At 44.4% G+C, this 13,602-nt stretch overlaps 1 long non-coding RNA gene across 1 annotated transcript in view; it reads left to right on the top strand.

Annotated features, from left to right (window-relative positions):
• Positions 1-11,128, top strand: part of LOC117546161 — a 36,869-nt gene extending 25,741 nt beyond the window's left edge. The window contains exon 4 of the long non-coding RNA XR_004568944.1: positions 10,553-11,128. This is a non-coding gene — a long non-coding RNA (uncharacterized LOC117546161). The remainder of the gene's footprint in view (positions 1-10,552) is intronic.
• Positions 11,129-13,602: the final 2,474 nt, after the last annotated feature.

Genomic DNA, 13,602 nt, shown 5'->3' with positions numbered 1-13,602 from the left:
AAGAAAAAGACAGTGAACAAAAATAAATAAAATCTGCAGAATTGACAATTTAACAAGTGTGTTTAACATGCATTATTTGGAATGTGGAAGTCGGTGTGGTCACTAGATCGTTTTTTTCTTGATGTAGGGAGGACACAGTCTTTCCAAGAATAAAGAGTAGTTTGTCTTCATGGGGGATTAACTAGTTGGAGCCCTTATCATTTTTATTTGCATATTTTAATTGAAATGTGGACCATATGTTTTTTAGAGGGTATGCTAGTCGGCCATCCTAACTGTTCCATCCCCACTAATGTACACATACCGTATGAATGAACACAGAAGCACACGCACTTGCATGCTAATCCATATCATGCGTGTATGAATGTATCCATTCACTCTTACTCTCAGGAAGAAAAGGACATGCACCCCAACACCATCTCCTGCAGAAATCTTTTATGCTAATAACCGCTATAGCCATGTGTGTTACTACGTGGCTGCAATTATGCATAATTCAACACAAAGAGAACCGGCAGGATGGCACAGTAGTCTTTAAGTGGACGTACTGCATGAATATAGTAGTGTGTGTGTGTGAATGTCAGAGTGACAGTATCCACTCTTTACCATTTACATACATCCAAAGACCTTCAACAGAAACACCACATATAGGATTCTTTCACATGCCTCCTCAGTGTTTCCCCTAGGATGGAGTCATAGCAGCGGTGCTAAGGCACGTGGAATGTGTGCGCGTGCGAAGTGCGCCCCGCCAATTTGTTTCTATGTGTCTGCCAGCACAAGAAAGGCTCTTGAGGCCTAGTACCAGGGCCGGTTCTAGCCAATTTGCTGCCCTAGGCGAGATTTTAGGCGAGATTTTATATATAAAGAATAAATGAAAAATCTCTACAAAAGACAAATACACTACAAAAACAGAGACTTATTGTCAAAATGGCTTCAAATGTATTCAGTATTGTATGAACATGTTTTAATTTGGGGGTGGACGTCACATCCTCTAGGGGGGTCCGGGGGTATGCCCCCCTGGAAGATTTCTTCTTTTTTTTTTTTACATTTTAAAGTAAAATGCTTCAATCTGGTGCACTTTGAGCACACAATTACTAGAGACCTGATCTAGGGGGTACAACTCTAAAACACCCATATGAAAAAGATCGGTTTACATTTTAATAATCAAATAAGTATGTGAACATAACCAATAACCTACCATAGCCAATAACAAATAAATGTAACTTATTTTATTTTTGTTGTTCATTTATATCTTATTTTACCCAGTTAACATTTATAAATGTATGCATATTTTTGTATCTCACCAACTTTAAATGATATTTTTGGTTTACTGTCCTATAGTATACATTGTAATGATTTCAAACCTGTTTTTATTCATCCTAATAATTATAAAGGAGTGCCTTGGAAAGACCCACTGAGATAACTTAGACTAAAATTAACTATCTAAACACTCAGAGTCCTTTACCTCACTGAGCCTCTCAGTCTGACAGGAGAGCTCTCCTCCACCATGGTTGTAGAAACATCTACTTCTTATATCCGTTAGCGCAGCTAGCACCAGATTCTAATAACAACAGCGCCGGTACCGGTGCGCCCTCTCTCTCTCTCCCTCGCTCCCACGCTCGCACTTTGGCTGTGAGCTGCGGGCGCCTGATTAGCCAACATCCCCCACTTTCATCTCTTACAGCGCCTATTTCAAAAATCGGCCCTGCCAGTACACACAGTGGCAATGTCTCAAGATTTAGCACCTGCGCCGCCGCTATTTGTATATAGGGGAAACACTGCTCCTATGCTTACCATTTTTTACTTACACATAGTTTTCTGTCCAAATTATGAATATTACTAAAAGAACAGAAACAACCCTTTGTTAGAGATACAACGTTATTATAAAATGATTGTAACTTTATATACATCATTCGGTTAGAGTGAAATATATACGATCTCCCAACATAGGATAAACATTTGGAAATCGCCTTAACCCTTGGACCGTTTTACCAAATGATCCAAACCCGGCCTTTAAGCGTGTATTCACGTCCTCTCCGTGGAGCAGCATGGAAGTGGATTGTTCATTTGGATGTGTGATTGTGGAATGCTGCAGCTTTCCTCATTCAGACTGCCCACTGTTGCTTTTTATTTGCTTAGGTATTGATTAAATGTGTTCCACCCACTGAAGTAATAGTTGCTGAAAGCATTTACAGCCATCACTCAATTCATCTTGGCCAGATCCACGTCTTTCTTTCTTTAGACAAATAAGTGATCGCTTTCTTCCTCCAAGCACTTGATCACTTAAATGAAAAGAAGACATTTGAATAGCTGTGTTTATATCTTTCTAAATATAGCACAAAGGGTAAACTCTCTAATTTGCATATTTTCCTTATTGGACGTTATCATCGCATTAACCTTTTGTTATATGGATGTAATGCCTCGATTAACATTTTATGTAGAAGCTTCCAAATAATCAGAACAGTATTTTTAATCCACATTTTTCTTTCTTTAAATGCTTATACTGCATATTTAAATATCTGTAATATACACTATATAATTAACAATGCTACTTATTTTGCATTGAATTTAAGTCGTAACATTTTCTCATTATTTATAACACATTAAGTATTATGACATACACTCTGTCCAAAAGAGTCAATGTGTTAAAAAGATTGCCTCTGACCAATATTTATTTGAAACACAGCATATTTTCGAGCTTCTGTTTGTAATGACAATCGTTTTATTTTTCAAGACTTACTTGGCACATCAAAACAAATACAATTCATTGAAACTAAACCAAATTCCCTATGTGAAACTTTCCTCTTTACGAAGTAATCCTGAGTCAAGTGTTGCTGCCGTTTCCTCAAAGCTGCTACACTGAGCCCCAAGTCTGATTATAGACTCAGGGAAAAACAGTCAGACATTTATCCAAGTCACTGATTATGTCATTTCAACAGGCTGCAAACACTCAGACGGCTTAGACAGCTCTGAGGGGAGAATTATGAAGCCGTAGTGGAATGGAGGCTGTATGAAAAGGAAATGAAAATGGAGTAGTGCTGTATATTTGATTAAACTGCCTGCTCGCCTGCAAAAGGCCACGCTGCTGTAGCACAGGCCTGAAATTTGGCCGTAATGAAAATTTGAAGGTGGAGGGGTTTGAACTCCCTCAATGATGTGTATGAGCTCACACACACACACACACACACACACACTCGCACACACTTACACATACATTATACGGCGTATGTATGTGCTCAGGCTGTATGGTTTATACGAGTGAACCATTGAGAGAGACTGCAGATGCAATTTGAGGCTTAAAGCAGCGAGGAATCATATTGTGCGGAATCAAAGAAAAGCCCCCCGAATTGAAAATAAAACATTGGGATTAATGTTTGGCAGATAATTCATACAAACCACAGAAAATCCTGGGATTGTTGTTGCCCTTGGAAACAGACAGAAAAGGACCATGGCGGCCATATCAATATTAAATTGCACCATTCAGATGCAGGGACAGCATCCCAGTCATCAAGCGTGGGAACGGGCTAAATGATTAGGGGATGAGGGGGCCGTGCGGCGGAGGGGATGCGGTTAGTTCATGGCTAGACGCCCCAGCTGCACTGACTTCCATTCAGAAACGGGTTAGGAGGGACCTCAGGGGTCAAGGTCAGGGGTGTGGGGGGTATCAGTGCTGCGTATAGTGTGTGTGTGTGGTTCATCTGCCGTTCATCCCCGGCTGGTTGGCTGACTATCGGTAAGCTGCCTCCGTGTTTGCTTATTTTATAAGCTGCTTCTTATTGCTTTGCTTCAGGGACAACTTGAGCAGAGAAGCAGGGGAACCCACCCCCCTTCTGTCAGCCTCTGGCCAGTCTCCAGCCGGCCCGGAGCCACATCCAGCCAGAAATCAGTCCTGCAGCCCCCCCCCCGTCAACCCCCTGGTCAAACAACCCCCAGTCAAACCCAGTCAGACACTTTGACAGCCCCCCTGTCTGTCTCAGTCTGCTGCCTCTTGTAATTTAACATGTCTGCTCGGGGTTCATCGTATGTGAACACCACAATCAGATATCTATGTCAGCCATTAAATGGACCTGTTTTAAAGGATTTTGTTGGATCCATAAAGAAATCATTTTAACTCATCACATTTTAAAATTCAAATAGATTTCTGATCTAATATATCTTACTGAATCTTACCCCGGGCTATTTGCTTATATTATATATTGCCTTGCCGTATGTTGCATTTCCTTGATGAAGCTGCCCATCAATAGCAATCCTCTTTATTGGTGAAATGCAGCTCGCCACTGTATCATTGCCATTTCATTAAATCATCTGAGAGGCTAGTGCGTGAGCTTGCGGCACGTTACGCCTCTTTGAAATAAACAGTGGAAGCCCTTTAGGAAGCGGGGAATGCAGCGCATGAGGAAGGGGATGAAGAAAGAGGGGATGTGGAAAAGAGAGGACGGAGAAAGGGGAGAGATGGAGGGGAGAGAAGACGCAAGCTAACCCACCCTGCGGTAGCCTGCCTCCATTCTTCATCGGGGACTCATGCTTCATTAGACTGTCTGAAAGAAAGACCCGCTTTCCCTCATCACCTCAATAGACCAGTCCCCCTTCTCTTCCATAGCCTGTAGGGTTCTCCTATAAAAACCCACCTCCCTCCCTGTTTTCCTTCTCATTTCTGCCTCCGTCTTCTAATCGTCTCAACTGGCGCTGAAATCAAGCTTAGTAACGGCAGTTTTGTGAACCCCTCTGGTCTGCCCCCCCACCCCCGACCCCCTATCATCCTCCGATCCCCACCAGCTCCCCTTCTCTGCTCATTCACTCACCTTGGTCCGACACACCACCCACCCACTGCTTAAATCCCTATCAGCATGTCAAGTAAATGTCTGCCCAGCTGGGGTTGACACGCACACACACACACACACACACACACACACACACACACACACACACACACACACACACACACACACACACACACACACACACACACACACACACACACACACACACACACACACACACATGCTGAAATATAAATGCACTACACACACAATCTTTTGCTTGCTTCTGGGGTTTAGCCTTCCTCCCTGCTGACCCTTTCCACCCGTGTTTTGCTCTCTTCCCCTTCTCGCCGCCTCTCTTCCCCCCTCTGCCTCTCCTCAGGCACTGATCTGACAGGATGGTTTGGCCAGCTGACTATATCTGCAAGAGGTTTATCACAGGGCTCCACCGCGCTCCACTGTTGCCTGCCTGTTTTTATTTTCAAAATTAAAGTGCTGCTTCCAAAAGCCGCTCAGTACCTGAGGCCATGCTCACCTTTATGTCCCATCTATTTGATTAAAAGGTTACTGGAATCCTATCCTCTAAATTCGTTACAGTACAATCTGGTCAGTTTATCTCCTAATAAAATCTGGAGCCGGAATATCTCTGCCGTGTTACGGAAACAGGTCTCATATCTGCAGTATTTTGAAGCTACTCTACAGAACATCCTTGCAGGATTTATTTTTCCCAGAGGGAAGCGAAATAATTCACCCAGAAACATTCTTCAACTCTTCAATGTTTCCCTATACTACATTTTATAAGATACATTGTAGATATCCCTAGATATCCTTGCATATGTTGGCACTATCTACGTACATCAGTTATACCACATCTTGCGTGATTACATTGTGATGAGATATTTAGAGCGCTGGTGAAGAGCTTTGTCTTTGTGTCTCGTGAGTGATGGCACATTTGTCCGCAATTGTGTTTATTTTAGCATCTCAGTTAAAGCAATGTGATTACCTTGTTCATCATAAATGGCACAAACTTAATCAAATCTCCAACCAGTCTTAATCTCATGGGCTGTGACAATTATTTGTGTTTATTTTGCTCTTAGTGCTATTTCCTATCCTCTGTATTATTCTGCGTACATCTCCGGTTCCTGCACTGCTGATGTCATTACCATAAAGAGGGACAGGGGCTGCCAGCAGCTCCCCAGTTTCTTCCCAGAATAAAGTGACCATTTCCCGTTCTACTCCCCCCTCCCCTCCCTCCGCTCCACATTTCAATCATTACTCTGATTTTTGGGGACAATGATGAGCACGGTGCATTCTCAGCAGTTGCCTCTGTCAACGTGGCACAATCTTTATGCAAATGTATTCAGATGCTTTCTCAGCTCCGCGGATCATCATCTCTGCCGGGTGGAGGCTGTTCAGTCACATGTTCTCCTGTAGCAGGCTGAGAAACGTGCAACACGCCTGATGGAGCTCACGGTGAGGTGGACCCCTGCCAATGCGCATGAGAAACCCCTATTATACCCAATGTTTATATTGGGGCTGTGATTTACAAATGTGCGTTTTCTTGCCTTTAGACATGCCCCTCTGTCGTTCTGCTTTTTCATCAGGCGCAGCAGACGGCAATAGAAATGTGAGGATGGGGTCCTCGCTGCATGTGCACGGCAAGATGGGAAGGGGAGGGGAGTGAGAGAGCGAGAAGAGGAGGTGTGTGTGTGCGCATTTTCATCTTTGTGGGTGCTCTTCTATGGAGCCCAGTGCTCGGCACATATTAAGATATTTCCTGAGCGCGATGACACAATTATGCGCACACACACACACACACACACACACACCTACACACAGATGATATGGCTGGGCTCCTCAGCTCTGGTTCATCTCTTATGTTCTGAACTCTGAACAAGTTCATTGTTATTCATTTCACTGTCATCCTGAGCGCCCTGTGAGACTGACTAAGTCTCCAGCGCAGGTTTCCCAGCCAGCACTGTGTTTGTCACACATACACAGTCTCACACAAACCTATTGTTCCAGCAGCAGGATGCCGTAGTCCTCTGGGTAAACGTGTTCTGACAGTATCAGAGGACACGGTGCGACGATGCAGTTTGTCAATGACCTGGTTCTGCTGCATCCGCTGCTGCAAAGTTCACTTCTCAGGTGATTCAGTGCAGTGGGAGCAGGTGTTCAGAGTCCTCTGCATCGGAGTATATGTTCATGTCTTGGCGAGGCATTAAGGGTCAATTTGAACTAGTAAAATATCATTTCTAAATGTGGCTGTTAATTCTTTAATCCGTTTACTTGATTTCTGGTGCTTGCTTGTATCACGTGTTTTCTTTCATTTTGCTTAAACAGCTTCTTTTCTCCTCTTATTCTGTTTCCTTTCACTGTCTCCTTTCTTGTTTCCCTTTTTTTTTACTTTTTCCGTCTGGCGCAAGAAAATCAGGGGCTGCAGTTTGCTTAGCTGAGTCCATAAAGAGGCGTTTTAGAAAGCTGTGTTAACAGACCAACAAAGCTTTAAATGTGCCCCCCTCTGTGAGGGGATGGTTCCCATAGGGATGTGGCGTGGCGCTCCATTGGTAGGCCTCTATACGGCCTCTCATTCAGCCCGACGCTCAGTCACGGCCACTTATGGTAGGAGGGAAAATCACACAATTCAGCCCGGGCCTGATCCAATGACATGTTTTTTTAATGAGGTGGCTCTATGTCTTTGTTTGGGCTCCAAATTCAAGTCCAGACCTGAGCAGGTCCTGCTGAATAAGATGCAAGGCCAAGGCCAGGCACAACTTACAAAGAAAGCACAGTGCGAGGCTTCTGTCGAGCTGCTGAAAAGCGCTTTGCTCTGCACTGTTCCTTACTAAAACACTGCTGGTAGCAAGCATGTAGATTCTGAGAACAAACCAGAGTTTCATTTATCATTGCTTATGACAGGTTTGCCATTGTTTTGTGCATTGTCATCTATATAAATCTTGTTTATAAGATTCGGGGTGAAAGGTGTGAATGTGCCAAACTGGACAAACTCAAAAGTCGTTTATTATTAACACAATAAAGCGAGGGTCAGAACACGCGCCTGTTTCTAGCCCTCTTAGTTGTTTTTCCCAGGGTCACACACAGAGAGATTTCTTTCGGTTTCATTTTCACCGGCCTGTGTCTTTTTCAGAGAAAGCCACACCATATATCACACATATATGTGCAGGTGTCATACAGTGTGTGTACATCTGCGAGCGTGCCAGGCGCTCATTGGCTTGTATGTTCAGGGGTGAGGACTGTCATTAAACTGTCTGCCTGCATCAACACACTCAACCATCAACCTGCCTGGCTGTCCTTTCCGCCTCTCAGTGGACACACACACACACACACACACACACACACACACACACACACACACACACACACACACACACACACACACACACACACACACACACACACACACACACACACACACACACACACACACACACACACACACCAGGTTAAGAATGACTGGTGGTACCGTAATGCAGGATGGACTTGGTTTTAATAAGCAATCCCTAGTGATGTGTAAACAAATATAATAACAACAATAAACTAAATAATCGAAATCTTGATAATAAGGTAAAGAAAAGATGAATGTCACCAAAGGCCGATATTAGGCAAACACCACAGCCCACTCCTGTGTCCTGCCTTGATGCTGAAGTACTCTCACAGCCTCTCACACAACGAACCCATCACAGAGTCCTCGTCTGATGTCGTCCGACTCTGCTCCTCGCTCACGTTCAGGCAGGCGGTGGTAATGGGGAATTAGTATGCAGAGAAGCAGACGGACAGCTCTGTGGATGTAATAGGTGGCCAGACTGGAGAAGAAGACTGGAGCGGGGGGGGGGGGGGGGGAGAGCATCTCTGGTGGAGAGGGAGTTAAGCATGGCCTCTCTTCTCCTCCTCCCGTCCTCCCTCTCCCCTTCACCGCCTCGTTCCCCATGCCCTGTCCCGAACCTTAATGGGACGCAGACGGACAGCCTTGCCTGAATTGAGCAGAGAGAGCAGCATCCCCCCCCCCCCCCCCCCCTTGTTGTCTCTCTAAAAAAAAAAAGAGAGACTCCCCTCCCCCATGCGCTCACACAGCTAGCACCCATAGCTGCTCCCCTTGGTTCTCAGGGCTATTGAGGGGGTCCCAGACACCCTCCACTCCTCAGCCTAACTCTGCATAAATTAGGCACGTCTCCCTGGTGTCTCGTCAGCCGGTCGGGGCACCCCCGGCCCCGGGTCCGCCGTCTCCCAATCTGCTGCTCCTTCTCCCCTCATGCTGTCACCTTCTGTCTCCCTCCTCCTCCCCCATCTACTGTATTCTATCAACCCTCGACTTATTCCAACCTGACGTCCTCAAGCTAACAGAGCTCCTTTCTTTACATCTCACACCCATTCCTCCAAAATATCTTCCTTCTCTTTTTCATCTATCCTCCACTTCCTCTTCTTAATTTGACCCTCTAGACTCACTCTCTCCCTTTACCTGCTTTATATTCTCCACCTTTCTATCTATCTCTACTTTTCTTATCCTTCCAGCAAAGTGTTACTCAGATCAACCAAGCTCTCTCCTCTCTTCTCCTTTACAGCCAGGATATTGTTTACATCTGTCTTGCTAATCACTGGCAGAGCCTCTCTAGACCTCACAGATGTTGCAATAATACCGGGGATTAGCAGGCTTAACACTGGGGCTTATTTGGGGAGTTTTCCCGATGGCCTGGCAGTGAAGCCCGTCAGCTTCTCTGAATTTGACCTTTTTTCTTCCTGCAGTCTCGCTTCTCTTTGATTTGCGTTTTTTTTTTTATACAAGCGTCTGGCATGCTGATGTTGCTTTCTCAGGTTTGGTGCTCTGGTCTCTCTTCCTGCAGCTAGCTGCGTCCGTGCTGAGGTGAAATGCAATTAGCAGCTTGACATATGAAAGGGAGATTTAGCAACAAACAAAGCTCTTGTTAGCTGCTCTTTCACCCGGTGCAACAACACCACGATGTAGCTAGCTAACTCTGTGTTAGCTGCTTCCTCCGCTCTCCATGGTGACGCTGGAGTCTCCCCTTTTGACTCGTCGCTGAAAGATCATTAGATGGCCTTCTGAGACTCAGCATCTCTGCTTCTCTCTGCGTCATGCACTGCGACCGTCCTGTTTTATGACCAAGCAGATCTGTGTGTGTGTGTGTGTGTGTGTGTGTGTGTGTGTGTGTGTGTGTGTGTGTGTGTGTGTGTGTGTGTGTGTGTGTGTGTGTGTGTGTGTGTGTGTGTGTGTGTGTGTGTGTGTGTGTGTGTGTGTGTGTGTGTGTGGGGTCAATGTGTTCCTGTCTGGATCCTAATCCCAAAGGTGATATTAGTCTGGTGGGGGGCAACCCATCCCCCCTGTGTATGTGTGTGTTTGTGCTGCAGGCGTTGGGGTCAGCCAGGAAGCCCAGACAGGCTCTACCTAGACCTTTGACCCATGACTGTCTGCTAGCTCAGGGGTCATGCACAGCATTGATACAGACAGCTGATAGACGCACAAACAAACGCACACCCGTATCTGCACAAACCCAACGCCCCCCCTCCCCTCCTTGCAGTAAAAATGAACAGTTTGGTGTGTCTGGAAAGATGATGACACAGACAGCGTCATCCCAGCTGGCTGTATGCAGAGCGCATGATTAAGCACAAATGATGAAGCTTCTTTTAAACGTACAGCTACATATGTCGACTCCCTGTGGTTTAAGAACACAGAGAATAAGAAGAATATTACTGAAATAATTGTGCAGTGTAAGGAGCCTTCTTTTCACTAATCACTGTCCTTTCCTTTGTTCATGTCTCCACAGATGCAGCCAGTCAGGAGTGCCAACATGGAGGGGAAAGCAGCGACAGTGACGAAGCACACATGCTGTCTGTAGCTCATTTCTCTGAACATGTTTAGCCTGGCCACATGTGGATAACGTGCAAGAACAGTCAGTTAGACACACGTCAATAAAGTGATTTCAGTTTTCTAGTCGTCAGTCTTTGTGGATGTGGACAGGTAAGTTGGAGCCACTTCTAAAAGGTAAGTTTAAAAGATGGAATCAATTTAAGAGCTGTCTTAAGTGTTACATTGTGCTGCTCTGCAATCTTTTTCAAAATTAGCTTCATTAGATATGAATTACTATATTTGAGAGCAATTCTAGGTCGAAGATTGGATGAGACCCCGAGGGGCCCTTCTTTCCAAACGTAGTCAAGGATTTGACTGGAAAATCGTTTGACAAGAGTTTGTCACGGTTGAATGACTTGACATGATGTACCCATACATAACTACACAATCGTATTCATAGAATAATGAACTCATTTATTTTATAATGATTGCAGAATCCAAAAGTGTTGCCATGATATATATGTTCAATAAAGTTGAACAATTTGAAATGAAAGTTTGTCTAAGTTGTTTTTTTCTCTTCTATTCAATTTGTGTTTCTATGTATGTCAGTAATGTTTATTTTCTTGCTGAGAATATATAAGCTGAAAGAAAACGTTATATGATCTGATTATGATATCCTATCTTTTTCTTCTTGTCAATCAAATAAAACTGAATTAGCTAATACAAACAAAAATGAAGTGTGTGTCCAAAGCCCGATCCATCTTATCCCTCTGTGCTTTTTAACCTTGACGTTTTCCTGTATAACAATGAGGCACTGTTCTGGTATATACTTTAAACACTCCTTTTCAAATATGTATTATTTGCTTCTGATATAGTCCCAGACATATCCTTTATTCTCCTGTTTTAATGACGTTTGCTTCAGTAAAAACTTCAGAAGATTCATATTTGTTTGAGCTTTTTAAAGAATATGAAACTGTATTTGTGATGTCTCTTTAGGGAAATCAACTCGGGGCTGAGATTAAGGTGCAAAGAAGGAGCCTACTAGATCATCAACAAACTGTGGTTTTATTGACTGTAGAATATTACCAGGTACTGCTGCCTCATATCCAACACTCCTCTAAGATGTGGCATGATAAGCTATATGTTCCCTTGGATTACTCTGATTATTCCAGCAGTGGCTGAAGGGCTGGAAGGGGAACAGTTAAACCTAGTGGCCTAAATCTGTGGTGTCAATTAGGTGCCTTTGTGTGTGAGCAGCAGGGGTGTTGAAGCGAGTTGCTGGAGCTGAAGGAAACTCTGAACAATGATACACATTCATAACCCCACACACACACACACACACACATTCTGGTCCTATGTTTTGTGGGGATCACACCTCCTTTTGTTTTCCCCCCAACAGCCAGTAGAGGCGAGGCCCCAGTGCCCCCAGTGTGCTCCACTGCTCTGGCTGAAATGGCCTCCCCCTCTGCCCCCCCCCCAACCTCACCCTCCACTCTCACCCAACAACACTGTCCCCTCTCTCGCTCCGGGTTCCCAAACCCTCGGCCTCCCCCTGACTAGTCCTGACCTGAAATTAGGGCCAGGCAAGCCTCCATGGCCAGGCCAGCATCAAAGGTGTGTGTGTGTGTGTGTGTGTGTGTGTGTGTGTGTGTGTGTGTGTGTGTGTGTGTGTGTGTGTGTGTGTGTGTGTGTGTGTGTGTGTGTGTGTGTGTGTGTGTGTGTGTGTGTGTGTGTGTGTGTGTGTGTGTGTGTGTGTGTGTGTGTGTGTGTGTGTGTGTGTGTGTGTGTGTGTGTGTGTGTGTGTGTGTGTGTGTGTGTGTGTGTGTGTGTGTGTGTGTGTGTGTGTGTGTGTGTGTGGTGTGTGTGTGTGTGTGTGTGTGTGTGTGTGTGTGTGTGTGTGTGTGTGTGTGTGTGTGTGTGTGTGTGTGTGTGTGTGTGTGTGTGTGTGCGTGCGTGTGCCATGGCCCTGAAAGAAAGTAGGAGATTATCCCATTCTGTGTGTCCAGTCACCAGTGCAGTATTGACCATGGTGGGCCACCCAGGGAGCGTCCAGCCAGCCGTGAGATGGCCTGATATACATGCTTACTGGCCATGCTAGATTCCCCCACTAACACCAGGGAGAAGGCCAAACTCTACAGGCTGTCCACAGACACTGGAGTCTGTGCACAGAGTGACCCACCCTCCACACACTGCGACACACACATCTGAGCGTAGCCTCTGTACAGTGAAAGGCATTGCCATCAGGTCGTTTTCTGTGTCCTGTGAGGCGAGGCGGAGGTCATTGGGAAGGTGGAAAACCTCTTTAATGGTGGGAATGATACCATAACACCTATAGATAGAGTTACGGATCATGTCACATACACTCTGTATACAGTGTTTGACAGCGAGGCCTGCTCCCTCCTGATGTAAAATGTGGAGACTAGTGTGAAACATTTGTGTTAAAAGATATAATTACTTGTTGTTTACACATCTATATTTATTCTTGAGTTATGTTATGTTTGATATATCCGTATAACATTATTTTGTTAGGAAAAATGTAATCCATTTATTTACTGTACTTGTGCAAATTTGATATAGAAAAGGAGTAAATCAAATACATTATTATTAAGATGTTATTGTAGAAGGGTAATCTTGTTTTCCAGAGTGTCTTACACTTAATAACACCATTTAATAAAACAACATTTAAGTGGAAGGAGAAACTGAAAGTTAAATGAAGCATTCAGATAAACTAAAACAGACTACATCAAAAATGTATATGTTTAAATAAACCATTAAAAGGCCACAAATTAGGAAATATGTTTGTTTATGTCACGGGCAATGTACAATTAATCTTAAGGAGAGTTAACAGACATACAAATACGTCATCAACACAGCTTCTCAGGGTTTATTACTACACTGGTTTGTAAAAGCTGACCTTAACAAACCCTCAGGGGTCATCTAATTGTCTTTTAATTACTCAGATGTTTGTTTGTGGACGGGAGTCTCTAACATGGTCCGTTAACAACACAAAGGCCTTACACAGCAGGA

The sequence above is a fragment of the Gymnodraco acuticeps genome, unplaced genomic scaffold (genome assembly GCF_902827175.1).
Source record: "Gymnodraco acuticeps unplaced genomic scaffold, fGymAcu1.1, whole genome shotgun sequence".
Classification (NCBI taxonomy): domain Eukaryota; kingdom Metazoa; phylum Chordata; class Actinopteri; order Perciformes; family Bathydraconidae; genus Gymnodraco; species Gymnodraco acuticeps.
This window is presented reverse-complemented; position numbering and strand designations above follow the sequence as displayed.